This window comes from Equus caballus, chromosome 1, assembly GCF_041296265.1.
Source record: "Equus caballus isolate H_3958 breed thoroughbred chromosome 1, TB-T2T, whole genome shotgun sequence".
Taxonomy (NCBI): Eukaryota; Metazoa; Chordata; class Mammalia; order Perissodactyla; family Equidae; genus Equus; species Equus caballus.
In genome coordinates, this window is record NC_091684.1 from 155,876,990 (window position 1) to 155,900,496 (window position 23,507).

Genomic DNA, 23,507 nt, shown 5'->3' on the forward strand with positions numbered 1-23,507 from the left:
TTCTGTTTATCGAATCAAGAAAGTTTCTTTTAAAGGTCTAATATCTATTTTTGATAAGGATCAATTGACGTAGTCATTCTCGTAAACTGCTTATATGAAAATAAACTGGTTGAAGTTTTCTGGAAAGAAATTTGTCAGTATGAATCAAGAATATTTAATATAATCACAGTATTTATCAAATATTTCACAATCAGGGAATCTAACAAGGAAACAAAACTCTGTCATAGATGATTTTTCAAAGTGTTTGCTGTAACCTTATTTATAATATTAAAATTAAGAACAAATCAAATACTCAAAATAACCGAATGATTAAGTTAATTATGGTAAATTCATTTGAAGCGATCCTAGTTAAGCATAATAGTGGCATTTTTCAGAGCTGTCTAATATAATAGGAAAATGCTCATGTCATAATATGAAGTGAAAATATCAGGATACTGATCATACACAACTTGATTTCAATCATGTAGAAATACTTACACATAAACAAGTGTGGAAAGCAATGCGCTAAAATATCAATGATGGGTACTGCAGTCATTATGAAGAAAATCATTATTTTGGTCTTTGTACCCTTATCTTTCATTAAATTCTCTACAATGACCCATATTATGCATTATTAAAAATAAGTTCATGGGACTCTATGTACTATTTTTGCAATTTCCTGGGAATCTAAAATTATTTCAGAATAGAAAATTTTGTTTGCTTTTAAAGTAATTCTTATACTAATCCCCAGCTGTGATTGACTCTCCCTGTGTTGTTCAGATCTGCTTATGACAGAAGGTGTGAACACTCCTTTAGACAGATGACAGAAGCAGAACATTTTTTCCTCTTCAGATGTCAATTATCACGCAAAAAGGACCCTTTCAAAAATTTATCCATTAGTATCCATTTATTCACTCAGTATATATTTACTGAGTGCCTACTATATGCCAGGCACTGTGCTACGTGCTGGAAAAATAAGGATGAGTACAAACAACTAAGTCACTTCACCCAATGTGTTTATATTGTTGTAGGGAAGTCGATAATCTACAAGTACAAATTATAAAAAGTGCTATGAAGAAAAGTACAGAATACTAACAGAATATAACAAGATGATCTGATCTAATCTGAGAGGTAGTTATTTTCCATAAAATATTAAGATCTCAAAGGAGGGCCATACAGTGCTGAGATTTGGTGAAAGACAAAATTTGATATGAATAGTACTGTTAAGACTTACTCACTATATGAACGGGGGGAAGTTATTTAAATTCTCTGAGCATCAATTTTCTTATCTGCAAATAGGTCATATAGTACTGACCTCAAATGATTTTTTGAATAATAAATAACATGTAAGATGCATTGTACAATGCTCGACACATAATATGAATTCAATAAGTTAGCTATCATTAACTTTAACGGCTGACTGATATATAATGAGACTAAAAGAGTATGCAAATAATAATAAAAAAGAGATTGAGACACTGAAATAAATTGTAGTTTATAATAATTAGCATGAGATAATTAGTTCTGAGGTCAATAAAAGCAAATGCAGAATGATTAAGTAAAGACAAAGCAATAGAAAAAATGGTTGTGTTAAAATATTTGATTAGCCTAATAACGTATAAACAGTGTTAGCAGGGAAAAAGCATGAAAACAAGACTCAGAGATAGTGAGGTCTAATACTGTTGAAATATGTATAATGTTCAACTGGGATATTTTACCAAATGGCTTTCAGTTTCTGTTTTTTGCTAAACCTTTACTCTCAGCAAGCATTCCCCTGAAAGTAGATCTGTAACCAAAATTATGTCCTTTACCAATCTATGTCCCATAGAACTTTTGCTCTAATTAAAAGGAAAAACAGTGAAGAATATGGAATAAATGTTTTTGCTGATTCCTGTCCATGGAGCCTTTGCTCTCTAAGATTTGAAGATGCATAGTTATGTGTCGTCGGCGTTGCTAGTGAAGAAAGGAAGTCTTGTCTGATGGATAACTAAAGAAAACGTGAGGGAGTATCTGGGGATCAGAGCAATCTTTGTGGGACTCAATGGAATACCGATCCATTGAGTAAATTTAAAATAACAGTGTTCACCCTTGTGGCAGATTAGAGACCATCTTCTATTACATTCTAGTACTATGATAAGAACAGGAAACATTTGTTCTGTGCTGATTATGGGCTGTGCTCTATTCTAAGCATGTTGTACACAGTAACTGATTCATTCCAACAACAACTTTAGAAAGTAGTTGCTAGTATTCTTTCCCATTTCGCAGATAAGTAAACTGAAGCAGAAAGAGATCAAATAACTTTTCTAAAGTCACACAGCAGAGAATTTAAAACCAAATCACTAAGCTGCAGGCTCCAGGCTTGCTCATTATACCTCCATTCTCCTCTGCCAGAGATGTAAGGAAAATGAATAAACAGAAGATAAATATAACATTTGCCAGTTTTAATAATTAATTACTAACTAAGTGTATAAGCAGGAAACTTTGCCCAATTTCATGAAATATCATGGTTCAGTTGGAATAAAATTTAAAAACTTCTTGTGGAAAATACTCTGCCAAAGCTCCAAAGATTTAAGGTAGATCAGGAAATAAATAAGTAGATGTGATATTTTTCTTTTGCTTCTCTGGATTCATATGGCTTAATAATCAAGACAGTAATAATAAAAATAATGATAAAATCAAAAATGGCTAATAACACCCACAACAAGGATTGGTGTATAGTGGGTGCTCAATAAATATTTGATGAATGAATGATTAATAATTTAATATTTCACACACGCCAGAGAAACAGAATTTATGTAAACAGTTTAATATATTACTATTTACATTTTACAAATGAAATTTAGATATGGAGAGATTGAGTAATTTATTTAAAAGTCAATTTTAAAGTGATGAAGTAAAATTTATACACAATTTCTCTTATTTTAGTTTCTACCAAGCCTTCTATTTCTAAATTTTCTGCAAAGGTGTTAAACACCTCCCTATTACTTGAAAGCTCTATATTTGGCAGATCGGAAATAGATCTAGCAGGTACTAATCTAGCTATTTTTAAAATTATCTAGTTTGTTTTACAGAATTTACTGTTATGGATTTTTATGTTTAAATAGTATGTGTAGGCACTGTAATGCAAAAAGCTCTGCATTTGATAGCTTTGAAATCGGATTTTGAGCTGAATGTCTAGCAAAGCATCACCAGTGGTAGACAGCTTCTGGAATTGGATAGTGTGCAATTGTTAAAACTTTCACCAAGGGTGAAGTGGAGTGGTATACTAGTGGGATGGAATGCACTGATTGGTGCAATATATGGGATCTTTGAGAAGTACAGAGAAAATATAAAGACTAGGGAATCAGATGCCTTTTGGGGCCATCAGTGCATTAAAGATGTCTAAGGACTATCTTAGATTTGAAGATGTCCAGTAGGTAATTAGAGCTCACGAGAGAAGTTGGTTCAGAAAATAGGTTTTTGTAAGATATCTGCCTATAAAAAGAGCTTGAGAAAAACACTTGTGGTAAAAAGAGACTTCCAAGGGCAGTGCCCTCTAGAACACAAACCTTCAAAGAGTAGCAGGATAGGGAGTCCTCTGATGATGAAGGAATGGTTGCAAAAGTGAGGAGAAGAACCGAGAGAAAATAGTGTGGCAAAAGCTAAAGAAGCGGAGGTTTTACCTGACCAGGGGATGGTCAACAGGATAAGACCAATAACAGGATAGTTTTTGACAATTAAGAGGCCATTGCTGATCTTATAAAAAATGAACTAAGTATAAACAAATTTATCCTGGGAGTGAGTCAGAATTGAAAAAATAAGAAAATAATGAACATAAACCACATTTTCAATAAGTTTAGTCAAAAGGAAGAAAGAGGATAGACATTTAATAAGTAGGCAGCATGGAATTTTAGAGGAGAGAGATCCTTATGGGGAAGAGAAAATGTACTAAGATACTGACATGTGGATGATTTAATGTCAAGGGTTTTGAGGAGCATCTTGAAGACAATTTGGAAGTCCCAGAGACACAGAGGCTGAAATTTCAAGAAGGGTTAATCTTTAAAAAAACAAGTACCAGTAAAAAAGGCTAAACGTATGATACGTCTACAATTCATGAGAATTTTTAAATAAGATTAATTCCTGGTGCTGGTCCCATGGCATACTGATTAAGTGCAGTATGCTCCACTTCAATGGCCTGGGTTTGCAGGTTCAAATCCCGGGTGCAAACCTACACCACTTGTCAGCCATGCTGTGGTGGCATCCGATATATAAAATAGAGGAAGATTTGCACAGATGTTAGCTCAGGGTGAATCTTCCTCAGCAAAAAAACAAAAACAAATTAATTCTCTAAAAGATATGTTAAGCTAAAATATGAAATAGAACAGAGAAAAAAACAGTTATCTGAAAACAGTAAAGAAAATACGAGAATCATATTACCAGTTACTTTTCTCTATTTCACTAGTGATAGTTGATATTTAAAAGGAATGTGTAGAAAATGTGATTGATTAGAACTCAAATACTTAACATGTTTTCAAGAACGGACTATTTTTGTATTTGCTTCCTCAGAAAACTTTTTGAATAATAAAATATGTTTTGATAAATGAGGTAATATGTTAGATGATGTGGACGTCTCTGAGCAAGGCCCTATATAAATCTTAGGTTTTGTTTGCTAAATTAGGCTTACTTGACATTCATTTGGAAGAGCTGGGATCGCCTTAGACCTTTACAAGTATAGTCATCTCCAGGAAGGAGTTCAGTGTCACCACTTTATGATTTGGAATGTTATATCTTAGTAGAAAAGTCTTACAACTTAGAACAAAATACAGCTGCAAGGTCAAGCCTTCTCTATCAAAAGTCAAGCTTCCTTGCTTGACCTAGTGAAATTCCAGACTCGATTGTGTCCACGTTTCCACAGAGAACATGGTTCTCCCATCACAGTATTTACTAAGTTCACTGAGGAGCAAATCAGCTTTGAGGGCCAGAATGTGAAAACTTTTTCATCCCTCTGTCTAACCCGCCCCAGGCTCCCTCACATGCACACCTAATCAAGATCTAGTTGTGCAGTTTAAAGCACATGTAGGAAATTCGAAAGTGCTTATGCTACTTCATAATCAAAGAATACAACCTCTACTGATTTCATTACCTGAAATTAGCAAACTCATTTTTATGCACTATAAAAATTTTTCCCATTTTCATGTTGGTTATGGTTTTATTGAAAGACCAAATTCTAAGGAATAAGATGCAATAAATCCTTTGACCAGCTGACTTCTGTGCATGTATTTTTAGACTGCCTATAATTTTTTATATATTTTATATTTCTGTTGTTTCAGTTAAAGTGTCTACTGCATTCCACAGCACTGATCTCAGTCAAATGGGAACAATTTACCTTTAAATAGCATAAAACACAAGAGGAAAACATTGGACAGCATGTGGTGTCAGATTTATATTTTCTAGTTTTATGGCATCGTTTTCCAAGTAATCATCAAGCTTTGCATGTAGTACTTGGGTGTAGCATTTGAATAATGCTTGTACCTTTAGGAAAGGTGAGAGTGGTTCTAAAGCACACATTGGTGTTCAATTCTTTATTAATGAATTTGCGTCACAAAGGGCTTCTTAAATTTACTTTCATTTAACAGTTTTGTTATTCTTGTATATTTTATTTCTAATCTCCTCAAATTTGATATGCAGGAAGTTTTTGAGTACCTTATTCTATGGTACCTTATTCTGAGGTTGAGTACCTTATTGTATTTGAACCTGCACTGGCGTATAAGTTAGAAGATGTGTTCAAGTTCCTATACCATTTCATTATTACCTGAGAAACTGAAATAAATGATTTAATCTCTCTGAAAATTACCAACCATTTACCCCTAGGATTGCTGTGAGAATTAAATCAGATATTGTGTGTAAGAAACCTGCACAGTGATTCCTAGTGGAGACTCAATGACAGTTGGCTCCACTCTTCGCATGTTTTATCCTTTGTGATTCTCAGTTTCCTCATCTGTTATGAATACAAGTTTTCTGAAACACCTCAGGAAAGTAGATAATATTTCTAATCACAAATTCAATGTCAAAAGGAATTGTGATCGATGCCCCACACTGGCTGATGAAAGGTGGACAGAGAGGGGCCAGCATTTATGATTTTTTAAAACTTGTTCTTTGGAGGTATAGCTTACATATTGTAGGTCAATTGCATAAAAGACATTACTGTTAAGTGTATGGCTTAATAGATAACTTCATATATTTACTCCTTTGCAAGTATCACTTATTTCAAGATACAGAAGATTTCTAGAACCCTGGAAACTTCTCTCATGTCTCAGGGGTAACCAATATTCTGACTTATATCACCATCAGTTGGTGTTGCTTGTTCTGAAACTAATATAAATAGAGTCATTTGTATGTTTAATGCCCAATTCCTTTCACTCAACATAATAACTACAAACTTCAGCCATATTGTTGTATGTATCTCTAGTTTCTTTTTATTGCCTTGTAGTATCCTATTTTATGCATATTCCGCAACTTGTTTATCTATTTTACTGTGGTAGAATTTAACGTTATTTCTAATTTAGGGCTATTATGAAATTTTCTTATATGCACATTTGGGAGAACTTATGCACTCATTTCCCTTGTGAATATGACTAGAAGTGGGATAACTTTAGCAGATAGAGCCAAATTATCTTCCAAAGTGATGGTAAATATTTACACTCCCAACAATGATTTTTGAGAGTTCCAATTACCCCACATCCTTGCTGACATTAACACTCTTTGGAATCTGAGTATTCAGCGAAGATATGTAGTGGTATCAGATTATGGCTTTAATTTTCATTCACTTTGTAAGTAAAGATGTTGAGAACATTTTCCTATTCTTATTGGCCAAGTGTATTTCCTCTTATGAAGTCCCTGTTCAAGACTTTTGCTCATTATCATGTCTTTTTATTAAAATTCATGTGCAGGAATGCTTTATATATTCTAGTTATGACTCTTTTGTTTGATATGTGAATTGCAATATCTTCTCCCAGTCTGTGAATTCTCTTCTTAATGAGTTAATGGTGTATTTTGATCGATAAAAAAACTTTTATTTTCTTGAAATCAACGGGCAATCTATTTTCTTTTATAATTAGTAATTTTGGGTACTGATTGAGAAATCTTTTGGCTACATTAAAGTTGTGAAAATATTGTCCTGTTTTCTTCTAGAAGCTTTACTCTTTACCTACCACATGTAGGCCTGTAATCCATCTTGTATAAACTTGTGCATATTGTATGAACATGTAAGGTAGGGGTCTACGTTATTTTTTTTTCTTACAAACGGCAATTGTTCCAATGTAACTTACTGAAAAGACCATCATTTCCTCCAGTGTGTTAGAGTTGGAAGCTTTGATGACCATACGTTTGCAGATCTGTTACTAAACTATCTATGCTGTTATACTGGTCTATTTTTCTATGCATTTGCCAAACTACACTCTCTTAATTACTCCAGCTTTAGAATAAGTCTTGAAATAGTATAGTGTAATTCCTCAGACTTCATTGTTCATCATCAACATTGTGTGGCTTTTCTAAGTTCTTTCCATTTATATATATATAAATTTTAGAATCAGCTTTTCACTTTACCCCACGAATCTGCTGAGTTTACAGAGTATTCAAAGATAAATTTGAAGAATTGTCATTTTAAACATCTGGAGTTTTCTAATCCTCAAAAATTGGGCTATTAAGTTAACTTTTTAAGCAATGTTTTATAGTTTTTGGTGTATAATTCTTGCACATATATTATATTTACTCCTAGGCATTCTAGTATGAGTGAAATTTTTAAAAAAATTTCCTTTTATAATTGTTTGCTGCTGGTATAGAAACTTCTTTTTGACTATTGACATATCCTGCAGCTTTGCTAAATTAATTCTTTAATTCAATAGTTTAAATTTTCTGGATTTTTTTTCATACATATGCAATCATATCATTGGCAAATAAAAATACATTCAACTGCTGCTTTGTGACAGGGATATGCTTGGAAAATGTGTCATTAGGTGACTTTTGTCTTTGCGTGAACATCATAGAGTGAGCTTACGCAAACCTAGATGGTATAGCCTACTACACACCTAGGGTATATGGTCTTCATCTTCTGTGACCACCGTCTTATGTCCAGTCCGTTGTTAACTGAAATGTCATTATGTGGCACATCACTGTAGCTTGTTAATTTACAATCTTTATATTTTTATACATTTTTGTAAATTCATTTTGAGTTAATTGTAGATGCATATAAAGTTATAAGAAAAACTACTGTATGATTTCATATACTCTTCATTCAGTTTGCTCCTGTGAGGAGAACTTGCATAACTATGGTACAATATTATAACTGGAAATTGATGTTCACACAATCCATCAAACTTAGATAGATTACAACAGTTTTACATGCACTCCTTTGTATATGTGCATGTAAGTGTGTTTTTTGTTTTGTGACATTTTTTCATACCATGTGATCACCATTACAGTCAAGATGCGGGAGAGTTCTATTACAAGGCTATCCTGTGCTAAGCTTTTATAGCCACAGCTGCCTCCCTCCTCACTTCAACCCCCCTTCTGCCCTCAGCTGTGGCAACCACTAATCTATTCTGCAATTCTATAACTTAGTTATTTCTAGAATATTATGTAAATGGAACCCTACAGCATGAAACCATTTGAGACTGTTTCTTTTTTTCAGCATAATGATCTTGAGATTCATCCAAGCTGTATCAACCATTTATTCCTTCTTATTGATGATATCCTACAGTATAGATGTATCACATTTTGTTTAACTATTCATCCATTGAAAGACAAATGGGTATTTCCATTTTTGGCTATGATGAATAAAGCTGCTATGAACATTCAAGTATGTTCATGTATGTTGTGTAAACATAAGTTTCTAGTTTTCACGGATAAATACACAACAGTGCCATTACTGAGTCATATGGTAAGCTCATGTTTAATTTTTTAAGAAGCTGTCAAACTATTTTCCAGAATACCATTTGACATATCCATCATTAATTATGAATGATCAAATTTCTCCACATTCTTGACAGCATTTTGTGTTGAGGTTTATCCTACTTTGACTTTGCTCATCTTGAATCTGTAGATTTATATCTTTCACTAAACTTAGGAAGTTTTCAGCCATTGTTTCTTTGAATAGTTTTTCAGCTCCTTCCTTCCTTCCTTACAGGATTCTAATCATACCTACATTAGCTCTTTTGTTATTGCCTCATGGGTGACAGACTGTTCCTTTTTTTTTCAGTCTATTTTCTCTCTTTTGTTCTGACTGGGTAAATTCTATTGATCTGTCTTCAAATTCACTGATTCTATCCTTGTTACCTCCACTCTACTATTGAGCCCATCAAGCAAGTTTTTAATTTCATTTTTGTATTTTTCAGTTCCATAATTTCCAGGTGGCTTCATTTTATAATTTCTGTTTATTTTTTGATATTTTCTATGTTTTCATTTGTTTTAAGAAGATGCACAATTGCTTGTTCAAGCATTTTTTATGATGGATGCTTTAAAATCATTTTCAGAGAACTCCAAAGTGATTTATCTTAGCACTGACATCTGTTATCTATTTTTATTCAGGTTGTGATTTTCCCAGTTCTTGTTAAAATGAGTAGTTTTTGATTGCATCATAGATATTTTGGATATTACATTATTAAACTTTGGGTACTGTGTAATCTTCTTATAGCAGGTGGTCCCCCTGTTGAGGTGTATATGTTCAGTTTCAGGCCAGGTCTTGCCAATACCACCCTACCAAAAGTGGAGTGCCAACTCACATGGCCTTATTGCAGAGAAGTTCAGTTCCATTTCTTCCCCACTGACACATTCTAGGTGAAACCAGGGTGCTAATTTGTACTCCTTGCTGCCTCCAAGTAGGAGTTTAGACTGACACCAGTAGAGGGGAGCAGAGTGCCAACTAGTCCTCCCTGTTCTTGTCAACCTCATTTTGTCTCCTTAATGCTAGGTTGAGTGGAGCCTCAGCTCCCCCACTGGGCCCCACTGAAGATGGGAGATAGCCAGCCTTAGTGTCAATTAACCTTTGCACTGCCTCATTCAGTCTCATTGCAGCTGGGTGGGTGTGGAGGTTCAGCTGTCCATGGGGCCCTAGTAACACCAGAGGTGAGAAAAACTTAGAGTATTGACTAGTCCTGCCTTCCAGCACCTTTTACAGCCTCATTGCTGTGGAAGGGGTGTAGGCTCAGCTTGCAGCTGGACTCCACTGATGCTACCCTGGTGGAAGAATTGAGGCACCACCTACTTCCAGGTGGAAGACAGGGAATTGGAGCATCACCATCTGCTTCAGGCACAGGGAGGATAGGCTAGAAGATCAACCCCCCCACTCAGTCCACTGACACCACTTGCTCAGGGAATTGGAGTGCTGCCATCTTTGGCCATGTGGGAAATGGAAGGTTAGCTGCCAGTTTAGCCCCACCTGTGGAGAATTGGAGAGCCGCTGCCTGATTCCTCCCGTCAGGGGTGGGGTTGGGTAGAAGATTGGTTTCCTGTTCAGCCTTGCTGAAATCTTGTATGGAGTGGTGCAATTTCTCTGTTGGTGTTTGGCTAGAGTAGGTCAGGTATTGCCAATAACAATTTTTACTGTAAGCCCACATATTTCTGGTCCTTTGGCTAGGGGGAACAGTCTTTGCTTGGAGCATTTTTTCTTTTTTGTCTGTGCCTGTTGTAGGTTTTGGGTTGGAGCCTTCTAGAGCAGCCTGCTAGGATATATGGGAACTAATAAGGAAGCCAGGGAACTCACTGTCCTGCCATTTCTCAAGTCCCAAGGTCCCTAGGCACTTTGCCTCCTTCTTTCCAACTTTTCGAGTCTTTCTGTGTTTTTCTGTTGTGTTATGTCCAGAGTTTTTAGTTGAGAGAGGCAATGCCTAATAAGAACTGGGCTACTCCATCTTTGCCAGAACCAGAATCCCTTTTTTCTGGATTTTTGTATTTGCCAAGACCTCCAGTACATTATCTAAAACAAATCAAGAGAGTTGACATTCTTGTTTTGCTCCTGGTTCAGGGAAATTTTTCAGTACATTATTAGCATGCTCTTTTGTAGACATTTTTGTCTGACTAAGAAATTTTTCTCATATTCCTAGTTGACTGAGACTTTTTAGAATGAACAGGTGTTGAAATTTATTCAGTGCTCTTTCCTTTTTTTCACCTTTCTTGAAAGAACTATGTGGTTTTTCTTTTTATTTTGCCAAGGAGGTGAATTATATTGATTGATTTTCAAATGTTAAATCAAACTTGCATTTTTGGAATAAAACATACTTTGTCATGATGTGTTATCCTTTTCATTTAGTGTCGGATTTGGTATTTTAATATTTCATTAAGGACTTTGCTTTTGTGGTTATGAGAGAGATTAGCTTGTTAAATTTATTCATTGGATTCTTAATTTTGTATCTGGTATATTTTCAGTTCTAGAAGTTCTATTTTCTTTCACATCTAAATCCTTTCATATTATTACTAATTTTCTTTCAAAATTTTCAACTTAACTTCTTATATTAAAATACGTGAGTTATAATTTCAACATCTAGAGCCCCTGTTCTGTTTATTTTGTCAGTTGCTTCCTTTAATGTCATTCATGTAGTCTTTTTTTTAAAAAAAAAAAAAATAAGAGCCATGATGTCAGGGAGATATGTTTTCCTCCTGGTTTTACCATTTACTGACTCTGTGATTATGAATAATCAACAAGACTCAGTTTTCCTGACTGTAGTATGGGAATACGAACACTTTTCTTGTGGAGTTGAAGTGAACATTAAGTGAGCTAACTGTGAATATAGCTGGTATTCTTTAATCTTTCTTGACAAATTAGTTCTTTTCAACATTTTCATTCTTCTTTTCCTTTCTGTAGAAGAATGGAGAAGAAATATTTTCCGGGACTACCTCATTTTTAATTTTTTAAATATTGTATATTAGATATGATGGCTCCCTTCTTTCAAAACAAATTCTAAATACCACAACCTATGTTTTGGGCACATAATGATAAAATAATAGTTATCTCTCAGCATCTTACTACTTGCCAAAAACCGTATATACCATTTTCATGAATTCTTACAGAATTAATGTGAGGTAGCTGCTATCAACATGCACATTTTGCAGACAAAAGGAGGCATGAAGTACACTGCACAAGGTCATGGAGCCTGAATCCCAGCCCAAGCAAACTGATTCCAGAACCAGATAACACACTTAGCTCCTTCTTCTTGGTTTCTCACCTACACATTTTGATTAAGAGGCAGCATTCTCTAGTGGTTAAAACATAGACTCTGGCAGTCACATTCCCTCCCTCTGACTCCTGGCTTTGTCACTTACTAGTGTGAGACATCAGGCAAGTTGCTGAACCTTAGTTTTCTCATATATAGTGATTTGTATTAGGATATGTATTGAGTCACTGATGCAGTCTTATCTCCTGTAGGCTTGATCATTGTAACTGACGTTATATTTGGAAATTTATTTGTAGAAATGATTTGAGGAGTAGAGTAATGTTATATTCCTGCATAGAGGACTCATCTTTACTTCAGCTAAGTGTCTGGGGACACCAGCAACTTGAGTGTACTTTAATCAACTGCCAGGAATTGAGAATATTTGAAGCTTTTTCTTTTTAAGTCTCTGTGAAAGCCAATCTAGTTCTATTTCCAGTTCACTCTGTTCCAAAATTGCAGCCCCTTAGGGTGCCAACCCAAAGTGTTAGAGTTACCAAGACTTTCATGTTTTGTGTGTGTGTGTGTATGTGAGGAAGATTGGCCCCGAGGTAACATCTGTTGCCAATATTCCTCTTTTTTCCTTCTTTTTTTTCTCTCCAAAGCCCCAGTACATACTTGCACATCCTAGTTGTAAGTCATTCTAGTTTTTCCATGTAGGATGCTGCCATAGCATGGCTTGATGAGTGTGTACAGGTCTGTGCCCAGAATCTGAACTGTCAAATCCCCAGCTGCCAAAGTGGAGCGCACAAACTTAACCACTTGGCCACAGGGCCAGACCCTAAAGATGGCTTTTTAATGTACCTTGACACTAGGAAAAATGTAGGATTAAGTGGGATGGTATGTGAAAACTCACATTATAGTTGTAAAACATTTTAAAATGTTTATTACTATATGTTTTAGTATAAATTTTCACTTCCTGATTTTTGAAACTACTTTTTCTCCTGAGAAGCTTTCATTTGTTCTATAAAATTTTCTACCTCCATAATCTGTCCTGGTGAAAAATTGCAACAACCCATGTGTGAATAATATAAATTTTTCATTATTTCTACCTAATTCAATTTTTAGCTTTCCCAATAAGGGAAGTTCAGGCTCATTATCCATCCTGGAAAGGTAGATTATTGCTGATATAATAATGCTACTTGAGTATGGGATTTTAAAAAATGTTATAATATTTTCCATGTCTGGTAAGATAGTTATTTTTTCATTATCCTCCTACTATTGCTTAACTCTATACAAGAAACTGAGTTGTACCAGGATATAAGGTCGTGTAAGTCACAATTTAAATGGTTTTCTTTATGTTATTGTGGTAGACAGAATAATAGTTACCCAAAGATATCTAAATCTTAATCCCCAGGACTTGGCAATATTTACATTATATGGCAAAAGGGACATTGCATATGTGATTAAGTTAAAAGTCCAGATATGGGGAGACCATCTTGGATTACCCGGGCCCAGTCTGATCATGTGAGTCTTTTTGGCAGAGAACTTTTCCTGGCTGGAGTCAGAGAGAGATGTAACTAATGAAGAGTAACTTTGACGATGGAGGAAGGGAGCCATGAGCCAAGGAATAAGTGTGGCCTCTAGAAGCTGGATTTCTAGAAAGGATTCCTCCCTAGAGCTTCCATGAAGGAACACAGCGCTGCCAACACCTTGATTTTAGCCTGGTGGGACCTGGGTCAGATCCGACCTAAAGAACTGTAAAATAAGCGTGCGTTGTTCTCCTATTTACCACAACCATGGATTTTCTCATTCATTTTATTAGTTTGCAATGTAGGCAGAAGAAAAATACCAAGTCCAATTATGATGGGCTTAAACAGAGATAATTTTATTTCTTCTCATGTAATAAGAAATTCAGAATCAGGCAGCCCAAGGCAGGTGCTGCCGATCAAGGGTGTCATCTAGACCCAGACTCATGTTAACTTCCTGCTCTATCGCTCTTAGCAGGTGTTTTTCATTCTTACTGATGCAAGATGGATGCTACATCTCTAGGCATCTCATCCTTACTCCAAGAAGGAAGAAGAGGAGGAGATGGGTGAGCAGAAGGCAAAATGACATCTTTACAATGCGTTCCAGAATGCCCATTCAGCTTCTTCAGATTTTATGACACTGCCCAGAAAAGTTCATGTGGACTCTAATCACAAGGTAGCTTAGGAATCAAAATTCTTAGCCAGGCACATTGCTACCCTGAGAAAATTTGGGATTCATTAGTAAAGATCAAGGGAAGGGGTTGGAACTTATCATTGCTTTTTACTTCCATGAATACACACTTTGGGAAGCACAGAGGCTACTGCTGGAGTTGAAAGGGCATTCCTTCCCTGTGAAAAAGTAACTGTGAGCAAATTGTGTAAAGGGTTGGAGCACAAGGTCCATGATTTGGAGACATGAATGATAGAAATTAACAGGTAGAGAAGAATTACTTGGCAGAGGGATCTACGATTAAAAAGAAAATTTCCTTTTCAGCATATTCCTCTCATCTAACTGACCTCTATTTTTTTCTTCCATTTAGTCTTCCTCACCTTTCTTCAGCGAAATATTCCAAAATTTAAGTCTAGCACTTACCTTTCTGTTCTTCCATAGAAATTCTCTATGAAACTCTTCTGATAATTTCAAATACCTATAGGTTAATGTTTAGTATATTGCCAAGGGTTAACTTGAGCACAGCTAACCTAAATTCCCTGGGCTGGTTTTCAAAGCCCTTTGCCAAGTAAAAGGAATGTCCTTTTACTTTCCCCCCCGTTCTCCAAGTAAGAGGTTAGCAGAACTAGGCTTGCAGGACAAATCTAGCCCAACACCCGGTTTTGTAAATAAAGTTTTATTGGAACACTTATTTACATACTGCCCGTGGCAGCTTTTGTGCTACAATGGCAGATTTGAATAGTTGTAAAAGAGACATATGTGCCAAACAGCTAAAAATGTATACTGTCTGGTGCTACAGGTAACATTTTCCAACCCCTGTCCTAAATTAATCATTATTTTATGATATGGAGTTGAAGTGGGTTGAGGATGTATTATCAGAAGAGGTTAAATTAATCCAACCACTATAAAATGCTTTTTCCTTGGCCTGGGAGTTTATTTTTCATCTTCTTGTGACACTTCAACTTGCATCACTTAAGTTTTGTAAAAACACCTTGGTATTTGGTTTCTCCCTCTTATCCAGCATTAATAGATCAGCAGATGAATACCCAGAATTATTCATCTTCTATATCCACTAGAAGAATGGGAAAAAGCCATCTGAGACAAAGGTCTAGAGGTTATTACCAGGTGGTTCTGTTTAATAGAAACAAAAATACAGGCAAGTATCTTACCTTGTCCTGGAATTGCTATAATGCCAGACCTCCATATTAAACTGTTGAGTCCAAAACACCCTTCCAATTAAATTCACGTCATTCTAACAAGACAATTAAAACATGATGTTACATATACCAAAAGAATAAGGTATATAAAGTACTTAGAGGGGACAAAGAGGGCATTTCTCAGGTGAAATTGAGCTCAATCATAAAGGATCAGTGGAATTTTACCAGGCAGACAGCATAGGAAAGGCATCTTAGGTAGGCAGAAGAGAACATAAGGAAATATTGTGCTGGGCACTTAAATGAATGTGATTTTGTGCTAGTTTGCTATGGCTACTATATCAAAGTACCACAGACAGTGGGAATGTATTTTCTCACAATTCTGGAGATCAAAGTATTAGCAGGGTCAGTTTCTAATGAAGCCAATTTTCCAATCGTAGATAGTGGTCTTCTCACTGTGTCTCCATGTGGTCTTCACTCTGTATTTGCCTGTGTCCTAATTTTCTCTTCTATTAAGGATACCAGTCATGTTGGATTAGGGCCCATCCTAATTATCTCATTTTAACTTAATTATCTCATTTTAACTTAATTATCTCTTTAAAGTTCCTGTTTCCAAATACAGTCACATTCTGAGGTACCAGGGGTTAGGACTTCAACATATGAATTTTGGGGTGACACAGTCAGCCCATAGCATGTGTATTCATAGATTTAGAAAGTTTTTATTCAACTGTAGGATAAGATGATGTACTAGGAGGAATGGTGAGATATGTCGCTGTAAATATAGTCAAAACCCAGATTTGAATAATGTCATGCTAAGGAGTTTGGACTTACTTTGCAAATAATGAGGTATCAAAGACTATTTTAAACAGAAATATCATGATCAGAATTGCGTTTTAGAAGAATAAGTCTATAGAAGTGGAGAAAGTTGTAAAGTGGGCCAGATTACAAGCAGGAAGAGCGGGATGTTAGTTTTTGCGATAATCCATGCCATTGAAGATGGAGATCTGAACAAAGGGACTGGAACATTATACAGAAGAGAGGGGGCAGATTTCTGGGATACTTATCTTTCTTGACCCCTTGATAACGGGGTGGAGAGAGGAAGCAGAAGAAGCTTGGGCTGCTGGGTTAACAGAGGCTCTGTTAGCGGAGATAGGAATGGAGAAGATGATTTCAGTTTGGGAATGTTTTACTTTGAGGTACTTATGAGGATTAATTTTATGTGTCAACTTGTTTGGGCTACAGGGTGCCCAGGTATTTGGTTAAACATTATTTTGAGTGTGTCCCCAAGGGTGTTTCTGAATGATATAAACCTTAATCAGTAGAATGAATAAAGCAGATTGCCCTCCCCAGTATGGACGGGCCTCATCCAATCCACTGAAGGCTTGAATAGAACCAATGCAGAGCCAGAGAGGATTCACTGTCTGCTTGATGGCCTTAGGACATCGGTCTTCCATCTTCAGGCTCAGATGGAAACGTACACCGTTGGCTTTCCTGGTTCCCAGGCCTTCAGATTACGGATCTTGGGATCTTTCAGCCTCCTTGCTGCATGAGCCAATTTCTTATAATAAATCTCTTCATATATATTCCTATTGGTTCTGTGTCTCTGGACAACCCTAACTAATACAGTAAGTACTCATGGGGCATTCAGTAAGGCGCCATAAAAACACCTTTGAAGCAGCTAAAGATGTAGGTCTAGATTAGAGAACAAATTTGCAAGTTATTAGCATCTGTAAGAGTTAATTGAAGTCCCGAGAGAGGATAAAAATCACTGTTCAACAGTAAATTCCAAATGTGACTTCGTGTGTGGCCCTGTGCTTTCCTTCAGAGCTCCTCAGGCTGTGCCTTTGATCTTTGCTGTTGCTACAACTTCCCTTCAGCTGGGAACCATCTTAGACCCCTCAGAACTTGGTGCCGTGAAAACGTAATAATTTTATTTTCTCTTTCCTGATTGATGAGATGACAAAACCCCTAATCAGTTGTCACCATCAGAGGCAAACTTTTCCTTATCTCTTGATTAAACTAAAGCAAAATGTTCACATTAGTCTCCCTGCTCCACATCACGCCTTCTCCAGGCCCTCAGCACACCAGCGCCCCATACACGTTGCTAAACTTTTAGCTTGTTTTACTGCTTCTTCCAGATTCCCTAGCCTGGTATTGATAATGCCATCTCTGGGTCCAATCTACTCCATGTGACTCCATCTCCCTTTGTCTCTCTACATGAACCTCTGCTTTAGTCAGGCTGTGCTCAGAACATCCATGCTCAGCCCACCTCTCTGTTCTTGTGTTCACACTATCCAGTTTGGATTTATCCAAGTCCTTGCTTTGCTCCTTGAAGAAGAAATGCTCAAGACCTACCTCTTCCGTAACGCCTTCCCTGACTGCCCCAGGGATGTTTTGTTCTGAGTTGTCTGTGACATTTATTTGGGTCAAAAGTCCTTTCCTGCCTGATGTAACGTATTAGTCAGATTGCGCTGCCATAACAAAATTCCATAGACTGGGTGGCTTAAACAACAGACATTTGTTGCTCACAGTTCTAGAGGCTAAGAAGACCCAGATTTGGTTCCTGTGAGAGCTCTTTTCCTGTCTTGCTGTGGCCACTTTCTTGCTGTGTGCTCACATCACCGTGGTGTGTGTGCGTGGAGAGAGAGAGAGAAAGAGGAGGACTCTCCCTCTCTATCTTCTTATAAGCCACCAGGTGTATCACCACACTTATGACCTCATTTAATCTTAATTATCTCCTAAAAGCCATATCACCAAATACAGTCATGTTTGGGGTCAGAGTCTCAACATAGGGATTTTGAGGGGACACAATTCGGTCCATAACACATAATCACTTAACTGAGTTATATTTTTATATATCTTATCCCCTCAGCCAGACTTGAATTCCTCTAAGGAAGGGTCCCTGCTTTATATTTGCTTCTTCTGTCTTTATTCAGTTTCCCACCTGGTTGCTGGGCATCTAGTCAAATACATATTTGATGAAAGAGTCACACTGGATGACTTCTCTTAACATATACAGTGTCCCAGTGTCCCTTGGCTCTTATTTTCCTATGAAGCTCCAGATTTAGGTTTCCAGATGGAGCATATCCATTACTCAGATAGTTTAGCCTGGCAAATGACCTAACATTAAGAATTAAGAATAAAATCCCATACAGCCCTAAATGTTCTCCTTAGGATGGGCATAGGTTTTCACACACTAATCCCTCTATGCTTTGGCCAGTGATATATAGTCCTAGCTATTGTTTTCATCAGTTCTCTCCTCTCTCTCTCTGTCTCTGTCTCTCTCCCTCTCTCTCTCTCTCTCTCCTCTCTCTCCTTCCACCCCTCTCTTTAGTTTTTATCTTTTTAAAGGGGTGTGAGAAGATCTTGAGGAAGAAGAAGGAGCCAATTTGTCTCTTAACTGGGAAAAAGTTCTTAAATTTTAAAAACAGAAAGTGTAAAAATGATCCGACAAAGACTGAATTTTCTTTTAATGCATCAATGCACACTTTTTAGGTCATTTGTATCTTGCAGTCTATCAAATCAAAGCCTATGGGTAAACTTTAATCCATGAATTATTGACAGCAAAGCCAATAGTGGGTCCTTTGAGGTTTCTACAGCCTATTTTATAAAAGCCCAAGTGGAGTTTTTAATGTACAGTTCAACAGTGGTTTGCTATGCCAAAGAAATTTAGAATCAGACTCTACTTAGGAACAACATAAAAGTTTATTTAGCTCATAATTATTGAGGGAATGATAATCTGAATTGGTGATATCTGAATTTACACTATGTTAAGGAAATGCATTTTTATTTATTTCTATTCTCACAAAGCAGGTTTTCTAATTTGATTTTGAAATAAGAGCAAACTTTTAGGATTTCAATGTAATTTCTTTAGGAATGTAGTCATCAATTACTTCTCCATAGAACAAGGAATGGCCCAAAGTAGTGATAGGGTCGTAGAAGGCTAATAGTTGTGGAACTGAACTTTTGCTTTTTACTTTAACAACTCGAAAGTGAGCCTTCCCTCCTGCATTGTCCACTTTCACATCATCACCCTTTAGTTCCTCCACCGATGTCCTTCTTGACTTTAGTGCTTTGCACCCTACCACACACACATGGATAAATCCCTGATAATTAACAAAACAACATAGTTTTAAAAGGTCTGACCAACACACAACCAGGTTGTATTTGAGTATGTACATCATACAGAATTTCTTTTTATAATAGAGTTTATTAATGTCTTAATGCTGCTGTGCTAGAGGTTATACATAGACATAATTTTGTTAGCAGAAATAGAGAAGCGATATGTCGTAAGAGTTAAAAACACATGATTCGGTGTCAGACAGACCTGTCTGGACCATATATTAGCCATTTGGCCTTGGGTAAGTTGCTTTTAACTTCTTAAGCTATGGTATCTTAATCTATAAAACATAATAGGGAAGTACCCAACTACTACATTTGTTGTGATAGTTAAATTTCATAATGCAGGTACATGCTGGCACATATTAAACATTCAATAAAAGTCAGCCATTCTTATATAGATTGGCACCAAGTACATTCTCTCCAAGTCGTTGATACGAATCCCTTCTCTGTAATACTGTCTTTAAAATAATTGGTACCTATATGGATATTAACAAAAATGAAAATATCAAGCTCTTGCTGGAGAGCATTCTGACATTTTAATGAATAGGTGAACAACATTTGCTATTTTTTGTTTACTTAATGTTTATATTAATTGTTTGCAAATGTTTTTGCTCAAGACAGTTGAAAAAGAACCTAAATTGACAGGAGCCATCTATGATAACATTTTGTCTGTTTTGTTGCATTTTTTGGTAGCCAATCCCTTCTAAAAGTAGACTTATGTCTAGTCTTGCTCGATATAGGAATAAATTCCAACTTAATGGAATCCAAAAAGAAATTTCTACCTTATTTTATTTCCTGGGCTATTATTGCCACAACCATTTGGAATGTCAGTTCTGCTTAGTAGCTCTGCTCTTTGATAGCAAAAAGTGCTTTTCAAAGACGAGAGTTAGAAAGACTTTTTATTTTCATTTCCATTTTTTGGAACAACCTAAGCTTTTACTAGGCTAGAAAAAGCTCGAAAGATTTTCGCTCATCCACTGCATCCTTTGTAATATAAACCAAATTAATCCCAAGGAAGAGAGCACCTCTCTCCAATATGTGTGAAGCTGCCAGAGTGATAACAATCTAGTCCCTGAACACCCACATGCCTCCATTGTGAGGCATGACTCATGTGAGAGCTTTGACTCCATACTTAGGCTATGAAATATGCTTTCTACACCCAGGGAAGAAATGATCTTGGTAAAGAGTCAGGAGGAAACTCTTCAGTGTGGCAGTCTGGAAGGAGACTCAAATGCACATGGGGACTTTTTATCTGGAGTCAAGAAATCCACTGCTGTAAAGAGTCTTCCTCTGTGCCCCCTTTTCTTGACTCTACTCGAAGAAATTGTTGGTATCAATATTAAAGTAATTAAAAGTTTCTAGAAAAAAGTTGCTTAGCAGACTCCACTGTAGGCTTTATGTTGCTGCATTTCAAAGTTCCAGCAGAAGGCTGGGGGGCAAGATCTGGTGAGTATCTGGTGGCAAAACCAGTGGGAAACACGACATCTGAGAAATGAATCCTATCTTCCCTCACAAGAGCTCCTCACTGCATACAAGTGGGCTCCCAGCTCTATACTCCTGCTGCATGCTGACATCTGTCTCTGAGCTGGCAACTTTCAGGTGCTCCTGAGTTGGCATCATGGGAGTACGTTATGCCCATCAAATTATCCCAACACTGATTTGCATCAGAGTTAAGGATTTTTAAGTGGCATGATATCTCACTTGAGCCAAGAATACAAGAAATTTTCTTAAACCACTTTATTGGGGTTTGAGTGACATATAAAAAACCTATTTAATGTATACGCCTTGATGAGTTTGGAGATTAGTACATCATGAAACCATCACCACAATTTATGCCATAAACATATTCATCACTTCCAAAAGTTTTCTCCTACCCTCTTTATTTATTATTCTTATTGTTTTTATGATAAAAACACTAAACATAAGATCTACCCTCTTAGCCAAATTTTAAGTGTACCATGGAGTATAATTAACTATAGGCACTATACTGTACAGCTGATCTCCAGAATTTATTCATCTTTCATAACTGAAACTTTGTACCCTTTGAGCTTCTCTGCTCTCTGATTTAAATTATCTCATAATCTCAACTCTCACTCCATTTAATAAACATTCACTGAGGACGTGCCAAGAGCAGGGACCTGTGCTGAGAGCTGTGAAGGATACAGAGTTGAAGAAGGCAAGCTTTTCATTTCCTTTCTATGAACTCAAAAAATCACAAGCAATCAAACAGAGAAATACAAAGTTCCATGTAACTACACACAGACAACCTTTGTATTGTCAACTAGACCCATGTTTAAGTTTTAATAAATCTTTCATGATGATTGCTTCCTAGCTGAGCATCTGACTTAAGATATATTCACAGACACTTGACCACATAATCTCTTTTCCACCAACATCATCTCTCCATTAAAGGACTAATGTAAAATTTAAGCTTTTTTGGTACGCAAGGCCTTGTAGTTAACTGAAGACCACTTTAGTATCACTAGATTCTGAGACACAGAGCTACTTCCTGTCTAGTCAAATCAAGTGCAAACTATTGCTTGGACATCAGGCTACTGGAATTACCTTTCTTTGAATTTGTTAGGTGACATACTGGCCTGGACAGTATGGTGTAACTGGATGCTTAAAACTTCTTTCCTAAAAACAAATTTGGTTTGAAATTAAGCACTTATTGAGGTATAACATGATAGCTAAGGTTTAAGCACAGAAAATGGTCCTGATGAATCAGAAATGTTGCTAAGTCACTAGAATGACAATGTGCTCTTTGTTTGGATAAATGGGAGTCAGAGGGGAGATTCTCAAGGACATTTGCTGAAGTTCATCCCATGAATCAACTAACTCCAACCTAAAAACTGCTTTCACCATTTATATTTGAAAATTGAAAATTGACCACTGAGAATTGAAATAAATATATTTCTAATAGTTTCTGAGGAAATTCATGTGGAAAATAACCTGCAAAGCTGATGGAAGAAACATCAGGTGAGTGTTGTCAGATTCAGCCTGGATAAAGGTCAGTGTCACCTAGAATTCCTCCCATTGCTGTCACTTTCTCCACTGGGGTCCTTACCACACCCACCCCAGGAATTAACTAAATTTATGCCATCCTCTGCTTGGAGTTAAATAAATATCTGTGATTGAACAAATAAATATGGAATTATCTCACAGAGGGTTTTCTTATGTAACCACTTCCAGAAATAATATAAAAAGGATTTCTTTTTTTTTTTCCTGGGAAAAATTTGCCCTGAGTTAACATTTGTTGCCAATCTTCCTCTCTTCTCTTTTCCTCCCCAAAGCCCCAGTTCATAAGTTGTATATTCTAACTGTAAGTGCTCCTAACTTTTCTGTGTGAGTCACCACCACAGCATGGCTACTGACAGACGAGTGGTGTGGTTCCACACCCAGGAACTTAACCCGGGCTGCCAAAGAAGAGGGCACTGAACTTTAACCACTAGCTATCAGGACTGGCTCTAATAGGGATTTCTTAAAGGTCAAAAATCAGTCACAATTCATTATAGGACTATTATAATGGTGAAATGATAAACACATCCCTTGATTGTTTGTTGTCAATTTATATTCCTTACCCTCTCATGTGTCCCAATAACATCTCACACTCCAACTATGTAGTAGAGCCTCATGGGTAGAATCTATGGAGTCAAGACAGTCGATGTGCAAATTCTCACTTTGGCCACATCTTATCTGCTTGACCCTGGGCATATTATCCAATCACCATATGCCTCAATCTCCTCGTTTGTATAAAGCGTGAGTCATTATCATTCCTCCTCATATGACCATTGAGAAAGATTTAATGTGGTAATGAATATGAAGCTCTTTGCACAGTTCCTGACATAGAAAACACTCAATAAGTGTATATATACACATATAATATCTAGAGTTGACTTGCTTACTTTCTTAGCAAATCAGCTCTTTCTCC

General features: G+C 36.5%; 1 long non-coding RNA gene across 2 annotated transcripts in view; it reads right to left on the reverse strand.

Annotated features, from left to right (window-relative positions):
• Positions 1-23,507, reverse strand: part of LOC111767914 (uncharacterized) — a 70,188-nt gene that overhangs the window by 25,028 nt on the left and 21,653 nt on the right. For both annotated transcript variants that reach the window (XR_002799858.2, XR_011440135.1), the window contains exon 2: positions 15,470-15,552. This is a non-coding gene — a long non-coding RNA (uncharacterized lncRNA). The remainder of the gene's footprint in view (positions 1-15,469; positions 15,553-23,507) is intronic.